The following is a 13,513-nucleotide window of genomic DNA, read 5'->3' as shown; positions in this document are numbered from 1 at the left end:
TTTTATTTTTTTTTGCTAGAGTTTTGTGCCGCTTAGGAAATAAAAGTTATTCCTTGCACTTATTATATAAAAAAGTCTATTAGTATTTAAGATTTCACAGGGCTGTTAAAAAATGGTTACTTTTTCTGAACTTTATGTATTTGCATAAAAATAAGGTCATTAAAAAGTGAAGCTTATTACAATTTTCCTGAAGAAAAAACAAATAAGGTTAAAGTATCAATGCCGACTAGAACCTTTACCTTTGGTTACTATAGCGAAGCAGCATTTATTTTGATGGTTAGTAAACGTAAAAAAAATTTATTTAATTTCATTTATAAAATACTTCTAAGATAAAATAAAAATAACTGGCTGTTTCTTGATCATAAAAACAAATAATAATAAAAGTAATGTAGAAACCTCATAGGCTGTGTGAGTAGTAATTTACAACGAGTTAATCAAAAGATATTTTCTTGACTTACAAGCTTCTCTTACTAATTAAATAGTCATTTCTTTTCTCTGTAGTTTTTTAGGTTGTAGTTGTCATTGTTTTAGTAAAGATTACCCATAGCAGGGCTCTCACCTTTTTTATATCCTTTTATCTACTACTAATTCTCGATATTCTTGGCTCTTTTTTTTAATATACGAGTCTTGTTTGGGCTGCTTGCACAATCTTTAGACTACTGAGTTATCATGAATTTTACCTACTTTGGGAAACTAGCAGTAAGGGGCCTAGAAATGTATTTTAAAAATGCTAAGAAATGCAGAATTATTAGCAACGCTAAAAGAGTTTATTAAAAAAGTTGTGAGGTTTTGTCTTTATTATCTAGTTTAAAAGAAAGTTTTTTTGCGGCAAGAATCTCAAATCATAAATTTTCTTACTTCCGAAAAATTTTTCAATATTAAGACATAATTTGTGCAAGGGAGCACTTCTATCACCTAGAATTTATAATATACGCTTCACATTTATATTTATATTCTTCTATTTATTATATTTTCTTGTGATAAAAAATCCATCTAATAGACAATTCAAGAGTACACATTTTTTTTTTACACATATTTCATTTCTATTTGAAATACGAAAATTCAAATTTAAACGCCATGCGCGGGGAATGTGCGTCTAGTACGTTAAGAAAACGCTAGAGCGCGTTCACCCAAAGAAGGGAAAACCTGCTACTCCAAAGGAAACAACGTTAGCATAAAAGGCACCAGCGCGCAATGTAAAGTCAGTCCTCTTCCAGCGAGCCTGGGACACGGAAAATCCGTTGCTCACCCAGACCTGAAACTTTCCTGTGCACCGGTACATTACCGCGACGAGCACAAAGCGAGAGAAAAAGACCAAGTACGAAGGCCAAGAGCTGAAAAGTAAGTTTGTACACCACCTACAGGTAACACTTCCACTAACCGGTTCCTACTTGGACTTTCGGGGCTCGACCGCTTTAAGCGTGGAGACGAAGCATCCCCAAGTAGTCAAGGTACTAGGGTTAGCGATCACGTTCTTAGGCGAAGTTCCTGGGTCGACGACTTGAGCAGTGCTCAAGACACCCAAGGGCCCTGAGAACGACCTAACCTTACGTGACTTGCTAGGATAGGTAGTTACCTAACATGAACTTTCCGTGGTTGTAATAAAAATTGGTGATAGTCTAACCTAACGTGTTTAAGCGGAGACATTAAGGAGGGAAAATTTAAATTATCATTTATGTAAAATTTTTTTTTAAACAACGGGGTATAAATTTTAAGTAAATTCTAAACTATCGAGTATGTTATATATTTCCTTTTTTCATTATTAACGTAAACAATCGTGATTACTCAAATATATTTAATACATGTAGAAATTGGAGATACAATTTCCTTAGAATCATATGATTGAATAAACATAAGATAATGAAAAATAAATTGATTGTACTTATTTGAGCAAACCTTTCCCTCCCCGTGTGATTGCGAGTTCTTTTTTTTATAGTTTCAGATAAAAACTAGAAAAATAGCTGTTAAGATATGAAATCGTTTATATGAACTGAGAATATTATCTGTACCTAAAAAAGGGCAGGAATAAATTAAAAAAGATATTAGATTAGAAAACTATTAAATAAGTTAAAAAAGACATTAAATTAATTAACTTGAGGGAATATTCAGGGAACGATGAGAATTTAATAAAGTAATAATCAAAAAACAATTGCTGTATATGGTGCAGGAATTAATTGATTATTCAACAGATAAATTTTGAAACTTGATAATAATTATTTTAAATATTTTATATAATCGGCAATCTGAGCAACTTCGCTCTCTTACACAGGGCAACGAACCCACCCTCCAACATAAAAACACTAATATTGTTTGTGTGTTGGTTCCTAATCTTAGAGTTTCCTCAGTACAGATAATATTCTTAGCCGATTGTTACCACCACCAATTAACCGGGGTTATACTCAAAGAAAGGGAAGTCGTATTTGATAGTTTCCAAGCTTTCTGCCAAGTTAAAAAAAATATGTTGAAACACTAAAAACACAATTTTTCTGCAAGTGAATCAATACTTTTACTTTGAAGACTTCTACTTAAAATTAAATTCACAAAAAAAATGATACAAAAATTATCATTAACGATTTTATCCTCACGAATTCGTGAATGACTGGAAAACGCTTCATTTTATAAGCCTACTTACCACGTTCACCATGTTTACCACAAAACTGTTTAATGTTCTAGTTCAGTTTCATGACAATTAATGATACGAAAATTGGTTGTTTCACAAACATTTCAAAAATAAATATAAAGATTTTTTGCTTTACGCGCGTCTGCAGATGCTTAGAAGAACTCACGAAGTGCTCTTCAATTTCCATTCCTAGGTTTTTTAAAAATTTTTTTTTCCACTTTAGACTTTTTTTAACATTTGGAAGTTTAGCACGCCACCAGTAGAAAAAATAAAGTTTCCACATAGTGCATACCTCAGTTTTGCAAGTCCCTTAGTTATACTGAGGACATGTGCCACTAAGTCCAAAAACCACCATTTTCTTATAATCACAACATGCCTAGTAATGTCAAAAAAATGCCTGTAAATTTAATACCAGAAGAAAAGAGAAAAAAAAAATGTCCTGCACGAAAATTATCATCAAAAAAATCATTCTTTCATATCAGTACTTTAAATTTTTTTTAATAATTTATGATTTTCTTTGTTTAAGACCTTTTCGCTTGCTTTATCATTATTGAGGATTGTTGTGGATTTTTTAGTAACATCATAATTATCTTGTTATATGTAGCATTATAATAGTGTAAGCTTGGATTTAAACAAAGTAAAAGTTGTAAATCATTACGTCTTGCTCTTAATCAAACTTTAGCTAAACTTTACCACTTCAAGATCTTTTTTCTTTTGTTGGTCTGAGTTTAATTGTTCATCGATAATCTAGTAAAGCTTAACAAAGTAACACTTTGTCTTTTGAAGAGTTAAACTGATTAAATCTATTAGATCTTGCAGATTCCGCAACATGAAATTATTATTCTAACATGTTTAAGTACAAAACTTTGTATTATAACAACTTGACTGCGTCGAAAGCTACAATCGAAAAATCGTAATATTAAAAATGGCTGCTTAAATAAAATTGGTTCAAATGCTTACAAAAAAAACACTGTTTTTATTTGTGCTCAAAAAGCCTCGAGCAGAAGTAATTGTATCTCTAACAAACAATAATTGCGAGCAGGCCTCTCCAGCTAAGCTGCTGCAGCACAAAAAAACTAATAAATGTACAACAGGAAAAATGCAAAAGTGATTTTTGGCACGTTATCTATACAAATTAAAGCACTTATAAAATTACAGGGATACTCATATTTGCGAAGAATTTATGTACGTGTGCAGTCAAGAGCTTTATACTGCACTACTTGTATGGTTCAATAAGCTAAAAGTTATTATGATATCCCCAAAATTATGACTAGATCCAAAAAAAGTAGAATATAAGTTTTAATGTTTAATTACAATTTATATCAGAATTTAACATCTCCCGAAACATGTTTTTCGCGTCTAGAAGAAAATCAAGAAATCGTACGTAAAAAAATGCATTAAATAATGTGCAACTTTAAGAAGAACAAAATGAGCTGCGTTGAGTTCAGATCGGTTCAGATCGGTTCAGCCATTTTTTTTGAAATCGCAAAAAAATGCCATTTTGATTTATTTTTTCGAAATTCAATACCTCGAATTCTATACAATATTTAGAGCTAATTGAACTTAAAACAGATATCATAGCCCTTAAAATACACACAAAAATTCAGCTGAATCGGCTCGAAACTTTTTGCGAACAGCAGAAAAAACAAAAAAACAGTCCTTCCAAAAAATGGCTATGAAAAAGTTGTTAGCCAACATAGATAAATCTTATAAACGTATTTCGCTTCGTCTCTATTTACTCTACTACTACTTAAAGTGCTACTAATTTGAACTAACTATAAGTATCTTCAAAATTGATCGTAAAAAATGGCTTTTTACTCTCTGGTCAGTGGAATTGGCACCAACGGCTCAACTAGCTGGAGGCTTTGCCTATTTTCCGCATGCATGTCTTTCTCAAGCACGTTCAAAACGAAATGTGCTTTTTCTCCCATTAATTTTTAAGATACTGCTAATTGGTAGGAATAAATGGCATTTCAGATAATTCCAGGGTTAATACACAGGAAGCGAAATACGTTTGACAAATGTACTTATGTTGGCTAACAACTTTTTTATTGCTATTTTTTGAAAGGACCTTTTTTTGGTTTTTGCTGCCATTCGTACAAAGTTTGGAATTGATTATGCTGAAATTTTGTGTGTATGATAAGGGCTATAATACGAGTCTTTTGTTAAAGTTTTGGCTCTAAATATTATGTAAAATGCGAGTTATTGAATTTCGAAAAAATGGGTCAAAATATCAGTTTTTAGCAATTTGCGAAAAAATGGCTGAACTGATCTGATACCAGCACGGCTCATTTTCTTTGTCCTCAAATTTTGCATATTTTTTATGCAACATTTTTTTACGTGCGATTCTTTCGTTTTCTTCTAGACGTAAATAAGGTGTTTTGACCGTTTTACCCATTTTTTATGCTCTTGCTGACATTTGCACTTGTTAAATTCTGTTACAGTTTGTTATAATACATTGAAACCACTTTTTTTTTCAAGCTTATCCGAATTTTTTTTGGCCGAAAAAACTTATTCTACCATACTATACTGCGACAAACCGCAAAATGATCTATGATCCAATGCAATACCACCGTTATTGCCGCATAGAACAACCATGTGTGGAAATACCTGTGCGATCACAAGCTCTAGAAGTAAATTTTAAGATCATTTATGTGTGTGAGCAGCAGCTTAATACTTCACTACCATGATACACATTAATAAATTTACGGTGACTATCATCGAAGAAAGTTTCAATCGTGGCTCACAGCACATAACCAACTAAGATATAAGAACAAATTTGATTACAGACTACTGTTACGGATGGTTTCTTACAAAAGACGGTAGATATTTGTATTACGTTGATTTCATTTATTCAAGACGATTAACAGAAAAAGTACCAACAACTGTCCAGAAGCTCGTGCAAGTCTCTACTGCCGTCCACCGTTGTGGCATGACCGTTGCTCTCAGAGACTGGCATAGGGAATTTGGGGATACATCATCTCGTGCCCAGGGCCAATCCAAGCCTTACATCTGTGTGCTGACTTGTCATTATATTTGGCTGTTGTCAAGCGTCCAAGCACTTGACTCTGAATCCCTGAGCTTGCGCTGAAGAGCGCAAGCCACGAACGTTAACTAGATACGCTGAGCCAGGCCACATCTATGGCACGTCTAAGAGTAATAGAAAATAGCAAGACATGAACCAAGGGGCAAGATGGGGTCATTTATATGTATAGAAGATATACATACCTTCTGTCTAAAAAATAAAACAAGAAATGAAAAAAAAAATAAAACAAGAAATTAAAAAAAAAAAGAAAAACAAATGAAAAAATTATAAAGTAAATTAAATTAACAAACCAGGGGGTATTAATGGGTCATGGGACCCACGGTAAGAACGAAGTTCTTTAAATATGAGATGAGTATAGATACAATTTCTCAGGTAACAAGGGAGTCACTAGACCCACAGGAAGAACGAAGCTCTCTAAACGCTAGTACTGCACTCATGTTGTTTACTGAAACAAAAACTTGAAAAACGAGTAAAAAAAAACAAAAACAATAGTTTAGTACTCACGATGGTTGAACTTCGTAAGTACTGTATTTATGCACGACGTTCTCTCGAAGTCTAACTATCGTGAACACTAAACTATTGTTTTTGTTTTTTTTAATTCGTTTTTCAAGTTTTTGTTTTAGTAAACAACATGAGTGCAGTACTAGCGTTTACAGAGCTTCGTTCTTCCTGTGGGTCTGGTGACTCCCTTGTTACCTAAGAAATTGTGTCTATACTCATCTCATATTTAAAGAACTTTGTTCTTACCGTGGGTCCCATGACCCATTAATACCCCCTGGTTTGTTGTTTTAATTTCCTTTACAATTTTTTCACTTGTTTTTTTTTTTTTTTTTTTATTTCTTGTTCTATTTTTTTTTTTCATTTTTTGTTTTATTTTTTTTCACATTTAATTTTATTACATTTTTTTTCATTGTTTTATATTTCCTTTATTTAATTTCTTTTTTTGTTTACATAGTTATTTTTTTTTTTCTTTCCCTTTTTTATTTCATTTTTTTTCATTTCATTGTATTTATTGATGTCTTTTGTAATTTTATTTTATTTTATTTTTATATTTCTTTTCATTGATAAGAAAAAAAAAATTTTTTTCACTTATTTTTTTGCGATTTTATAGCCCATTAGTACAATTTTTGTTTTATTTTTATATAATTACTTAATTACATTGTGCCATTATTTTTTTATTGAATTCAAAATAAGTGCCCTTAAAAACCATTAAAATGATATGAAACTCGAAATATATTTAAATAATGATCTTACATAATTCATTTATGATTGAATGATGTCAATGACTCCAATAACAGCGGGTAGGACGAAATGCAATAAATACTAACACCAAACTAGTTTTTAACAGCAACAGCTATTGGAGTTAGTATTTATTGCATTTTATTCATGATTGATTTGATGAATTACTTTATTTATGAAATTATGTGATATTGTAACATAATTTGTTTGTCGAATTCGAAATAAGCGCCGTTAAAACCCATTTATATATTCTTTAACTCTATTCCACATTTTTTTTTTTTTGTATCAAGTACTTAAAAAACAAATACAAATATAATTTATCATGAATGGAATGTATTATCAGTGAATGCATGTAAAAATGGAATATTTTTGGTACGAACCACACCATAAGTACAAAAAATCGAGTTTCAATAGATGGCAGTGCTCGTAGCAGAGTGGGTAGGGTAATGGACTCACCTGCAGGAGGTTGAGGGTTCAAATCTGTTTATTGAAAAGTGTTTTTTTTTTTTTTTTTTTTTTTTAGAATTGTAAAAGAAAAAAATTCAAAATGAAATAAAAATTATTGTGTGAAAATAAAATTAAAAGTATGCAGAAGAGTACGAGACGGTTGGCAGATATACATATATAGTGGGGAGAGGGGAAGTGTATAGAGAACAGTCGGTGAGGGGGACGGGGTAAGGGGGGAAACTTGAGGGGAAGAGTAAACCACTTTCATTTCAAAAAAAAAAAAATCTGTCAGTTTTAAAATTCCAGCCCCCTGAGTAACGCGACATAAAAAACTTCGTTCTAAAAATTTTTTTTAATACAAGATCTCATTTTTCATACAATAATTATGATTACTACACGCATCAGTACAAAAGTGCGTAGTTGGTATAAAGAACCACACTTGAGAAAATTGAGATTTTAATATCTTCCGTGATTAAATGTTATATTATTTACTGTTAAGTGCAGCATTTAATTGATAGGTGATAGCAGATCGCCAAAGCTATCAAAATAAACAACATTATGACCAAATTACCGATGTGCTACCCAACGAGTTTCAAGCTCATTATTATCGTTCAGGTTCACTATTGCAGCTTTAAAATATAGTGGCTTATTTAGAGTTAAGTAGTTTTTTATGAATACTCTATAAGAATAAGGAGCTTTCAATGTTCTAGCATATTTTAATGTCAATGTTAGTTAAGGTGTAACAGGTAGTTTTACGTAACCGATGTTATTATCAAACCTTTTTCAACATATGGTCTTAAGTGAACATTTAATCTAGCTTCATATTCTTTTTTAAAGAGAACTTTTTCTAATGCAATGTCCTCCATAGTTTTATTTTGCCTTTGACTCTCTTACAGCATCTGCTTAGCTGCTTAAGCTGCTTTTATACTTTTTAGTATTCCTATGATCCCATAAGTAATACTTTGCGTGCACTTTGTTTTTTAAAACTAATTCTACGCGAAGCAGATCTAGTAACTGTGTTCAAAGCAGTGGATGGTTCTTTATCTTTTTTTATGCTACTTTTAACCTTTCTTCTCAGAGCTATACTTATCATGCTTTTAAGCTTTATAGCACCCATTATTGCTAAAGCAGTGGGTTTGTCACTGATACTCGAATCAGATACCCTATTTATCTGCCAAGCTCTCTTACCTCCAATTTAATGTGCTGTATTTCTCAATTTTTCTTGATCTTACGAATAAGCTACATTATGCTTTTTGTACGTTACGTCTAACTAATTTATTCCCGGATAGACGCTCATGAGACGCTTATAACCTTTATCTCAATACTAATTACCCAAGTATATTAAGTTTCATAAGTTATTTAGTAAGACCTTTGTTAAAAAGGGTTAGTTTTTTCTTACTGTAAATGATCATCGCTCTTTGAAGATTTCTTCACACCTAAGCGCTAAAATAAAAGTTATTGTGTTTATATACTATAAATAATCAAATATTATACCATAAGAGGCAGATATTCAATAGAATGAGGTAAAATTGCAAGTTCTAAGCTTCGATGCTTTTGTAAAATAGAAAAAGAGATTTAATTGCATAGTAAACTACTTCCTGGTAGTAGCCAATCTATATTACGCAATTTATTTACCTGTGGTACAACAAACATTTTTTTTGGCTCCAATTGTAAATTAAGTGAAATATAGGTTTTTAAAAAAGTGGTTAGAGCTTATAAAAAGCTTGTAGTACTTCCCAGTCAGTCAGCATGAAGAAGTGTCATCTCTAGAGGATGCTCTACCAAATTCTACTACAATTTTTGATTGTATGGCATGTGAAAAACAGGGTAATGTGGTTGCTTTACACTTTATAGGATGACATAAGGATGTGAGCTGCTTGCATCTCTGTCAGCTATACATACAAGTACCAAAGTATCTTGTGAAAGATATCGTTACTCTTGTAGCTCTATTTTCTTAAGATAAAGTGAATTTAAGACGTGTGCATGATGATAAGGTGAACTTTGAGATGTACTACAACGAACTATAATGTACTTAAAGATCTAAGCTTTAACTGTTGGGGTGATGATAAACATGGGTTCATTGCTATTGATTGAGGTAGACAAATCAGAAGTAGATATAGAATGAACTTTGGCGATTTTTCTGCACATATGAAACGTATGTAGCAGATTGTATGTACTCTACTATAGGACGTTACAACGTCAACATGTATAAGCAAAAAAAGACGTACTCAGTCATATGGTGAAATCAAGAAAAGCAGTTAGGAGACGTATAAATTACAAAAATTTGGAAAAATCAAGTGGAAACAGTACTCAATGAAACTCTTAAATTAATCAAAGATCGTGTTAATAAAATTTTTACGAAAAAAAAGATTCTAAGCCGTGTAAGTATTATGAAAAACCATAAAAAATTATGAGCTATTAGTAAAAAAAAAAGTTAAAAGAAGAGTTTAAAGATAATGACACAATTTTTAATGTTAGTCAAAGTAACGATAATAATGGATTACCGGCTACAATTTTACATTAGATAAGTAATGGTGAACTGAATTAGAATGCATCTTACATTATATATTAGGAGAAAGTGAACGAAAATTAGAAAAGGCTTATTAATTTCAGTGTATGGACTTAAAACAACAAGATAAAATAATCATGCTTCGTAATTCACTTATATATTTTAAGAATTGTTTTACTGGAATGGACGAGTTAGAATTTCCGATAGCCGAAGGATTGTTGGAGCTACTTGTAAAAAAAATTTCAATGCATCTTACATAACATATGATATAAAAAAATATTTTGAATTTTTGAATTCTAGGAGTACACACAGAAAGAGATATAGCTTACATAAAGCTTTCAGACAACAAAATAGAAACAAACTTCCCGAAATTATTAGTCAAATGTTGAACATTATGTAAATTAAAGATAAGGAAGAAATCAAGAAATAATATGTTTAAAAGAGTAGAGAATGTGCACTGGAATCATCTGTATGTGTCACATAACCGCCTTTGATTACTCGTAGCTTACAGATTAGCATGCACACAACCAAGTAAGTATCAACATGAGCATTGACACATTTAGACGTAAGCTGGGAAAGGCTAAAAGCAGAAGCCAAGGTCCTCCTGATATCAGATAACATCTCACTGCAGACGAATAGTACGATTAAAAAATCAAAAAATTATACAATATTGCAGCAGCCATTAAGCCTCATGATGCTATAAACATAAATTCTTGAAACAAAGACAAGGAAATTATTATGGACGAACTAAATGCAATTAATTTGTTGTCTTATTACGTAATGAACTCGTTTCTAGCAAAAATATTGAGCTTGGAACTAGAAATAAATACTGATAAATTGGTGCTGTCTTCAATCTCTTATATTACTCAAAAAGAATAAGTGAAGAAAACAAGTGCCTAAATTTATGCAAAAACTGCGTTTTTGCATTCAAGGCACGACTGATTCGAGGGAATATGTAACTGTTATTACTTTACTGTGTCAAAAGTTGGTACTGTTCGGTGTAGAATTGGTTAATAAATATACACATTCCCACGGAATTGAAAAAAAAGACTAAGAATACAATGATTATTACCTTTAACTTTGCATTGAGTGTCAATCGTGTGTATTCTGAACAAGCTAATTTTATATAATTTGTTGCAATTCATGGCGTTAATTTCATTTTACAGATATAAATTTTAGTTAAAAAAAAATTAATTTTTTTTCAAGATCTATAAGTCTTACGTTAACTTTGTAATCTGAAATGTAAATGAGAAATCCGAGTAAGTTTGATAGGGGACAATGATAACTTTGCAATTTTTCGGCATTTTTGCGATTTAGAGCCTAAACTAAACATTATAACTACATATATTAAGGACAAAAAAGTTGTATTTCAATGAGAAATCTAACTATCACGTTAAATTTATTATCTCAAGTAAAAAACAAACATGTTAGATACGGGAAACGACTTTGTAACGTGTGCATTATATCCTAGGTAAAAATGTTTTACACAAAAAAGTTATATTTTAATAATATCTACAACATTTTGGTTTAATCTTATTTAAAGTACAAAACAAATATGTTAGATTGAGAAAAACTACGTTTTTGCAATTTTTGAGCACTTGAAGCTCACAGAACGTTTGGGTTACAGTCTGGACAAAAATTTCAAATAAAAAAAAGTTGTATTTTGAGAATATCTACAAACCTCGAAAATATCACGTTATGAAGTTATAGCCAAAAAAATCTTCTTTTTTTTTTGAAAGCACTATATTAAAATGACAGCGATTTTTTTTCTAAAAAAGGATACCTTACAAATCTTAAACATCACGTAAGACATAAAAGACGAAGTTATTCATTAAATCTAAGCCTAATTCGACAAAAACTGTATGAGTTAATTAAAAAACTTGATTACGCCTATACATACATACGTACACCCCTGACGCTGAGGTCAGAGATCGCAATTTTTTTTGAACAAAAAAATTTTTTTACAGAAAAATAATTAGTTTTAAGGTACTCACACTAATTGTTCTGGCAAAAATATAAGGCACTCTTGAGTATTAGTCATGCCTAAAAATCCTGTTAAATATCTTTAAGATGATTCATTTACTTATTAGACGTCAACGGAACTACATTGAAAGAAGCAACCTGTAGTGGAACAGCCCCACAAACCAACTTGACGTGACTCTCTGTATTAAAACCCTAATATACAAGAGCTTTATGAAAAATAACAGGCTGATCTGGTTTAAACAATTTTAATTAATAAAAGTAAGGTTATAGATACATGCTTTCTGTAATTTATGTACTGTTAAATACGCATGGGACATACCTATTTAACCAAAACGAGTAATGACACCAATGCTGTGATGATATCTATTCTCCATGCTTCTAGAAACTCATATACTGATATTGGTAAGAAATGTTATGAGAAACTATTGGAAAATTTTATTAAAAGTACAAAATAAATGTCTTTTTTACGAACAGTAACCTAATGACATTTTTATGGCAAAAAATCAATTGTGTCATAAAGAACAAGATGTAGGGGAAGTTTAGCCTGCACGGTAATCAAAAGTAGTTTGACATGTTTTATAATTAAATAGCAGAGTGTAAAAACAGAAACTGTCTAACAATTGGTATAAAACCGAAAGACGTTATATTTACTAACGAAATACAATTTTAAACAAACTTTTCTTATGTGAAAAGAAATTTATACCAAGCTAAAATGAAAAGTTAATGAAAAGAAATGTGTTAGATATCCCTGTTGAATGGTTCCGATAAAACACGATAAAAAAAAATTATATCAGGATAGATGTGTGTCTTTGCACCAAAACCTGATATATTGATCAGTGTTTTCGTATGAATATCCCAGGATGATTTTATATCAACTTTATAGGATCATACAAGTCTTAAGCCGTATTGTAAAATATATAAATTTTTTCCGATTCAAACGTACGACTTACAATTGTTTATAGGTTTTTTTTGGGAGAGTATAGAGCTGACACAAAATTGTATTATGTCGTATAAGATTAATTACATTACCAAATTATTCATCAGGATCCACAAAATTATTACGATACGTGTGATATAATGTTATAACGTGCTTATTGTGTTTCACGCATGATCATACTCAAATATTTTACCTCTAATTATACAGTCAGCTAGTTAATATACGTGACTGAAAATTTGATATTTAAAAAAAAATGAGTTCAGATGTCTGACTAGAACTCAAATCTTTTGGGAAATTCGATTAATGCACTATTTTAAGATTCAAACATATTTTCAGTCAAATAAAAATACTTTATTGAAATTTAAAATAATCAAAAGTAGAAGGCCTGAAAAGTAGTGTAGGGTGCCAAGGAAGGCTTAGAAAGACCGTGTAGCCTTTAATCAAGGGAAATAATATGCATGTTTTAACCATATTTTAATAGAGAATTTTACTCTAAAAAATCTTAGTGTGGGGAAGGAGCATGGGGACGAAAGTGTCTATTACTTATGCGTCACACGAATTGACTGTTATATAGAAATGTATCGTAATAGAGTGTATATAATGTATATATAAATGAAAGATAGTAAAGATGTTAGTTTTTCTGTGCATATGGTTGTGGGTAAGATGAATATTTTTTTTAACAGTCGTCATCTTTGCTTGAATTCTATAATTACTTAATATTTTGACTTCTCA

This window comes from Copidosoma floridanum, unplaced genomic scaffold, assembly GCF_036245765.1.
Source record: "Copidosoma floridanum isolate Cflo_tuat_1 unplaced genomic scaffold, Cflo_Japanese_pri ptg000004l, whole genome shotgun sequence".
Taxonomy (NCBI): Eukaryota; Metazoa; Arthropoda; class Insecta; order Hymenoptera; family Encyrtidae; genus Copidosoma; species Copidosoma floridanum.
Note: the sequence above shows the minus strand (reverse complement) of the source record.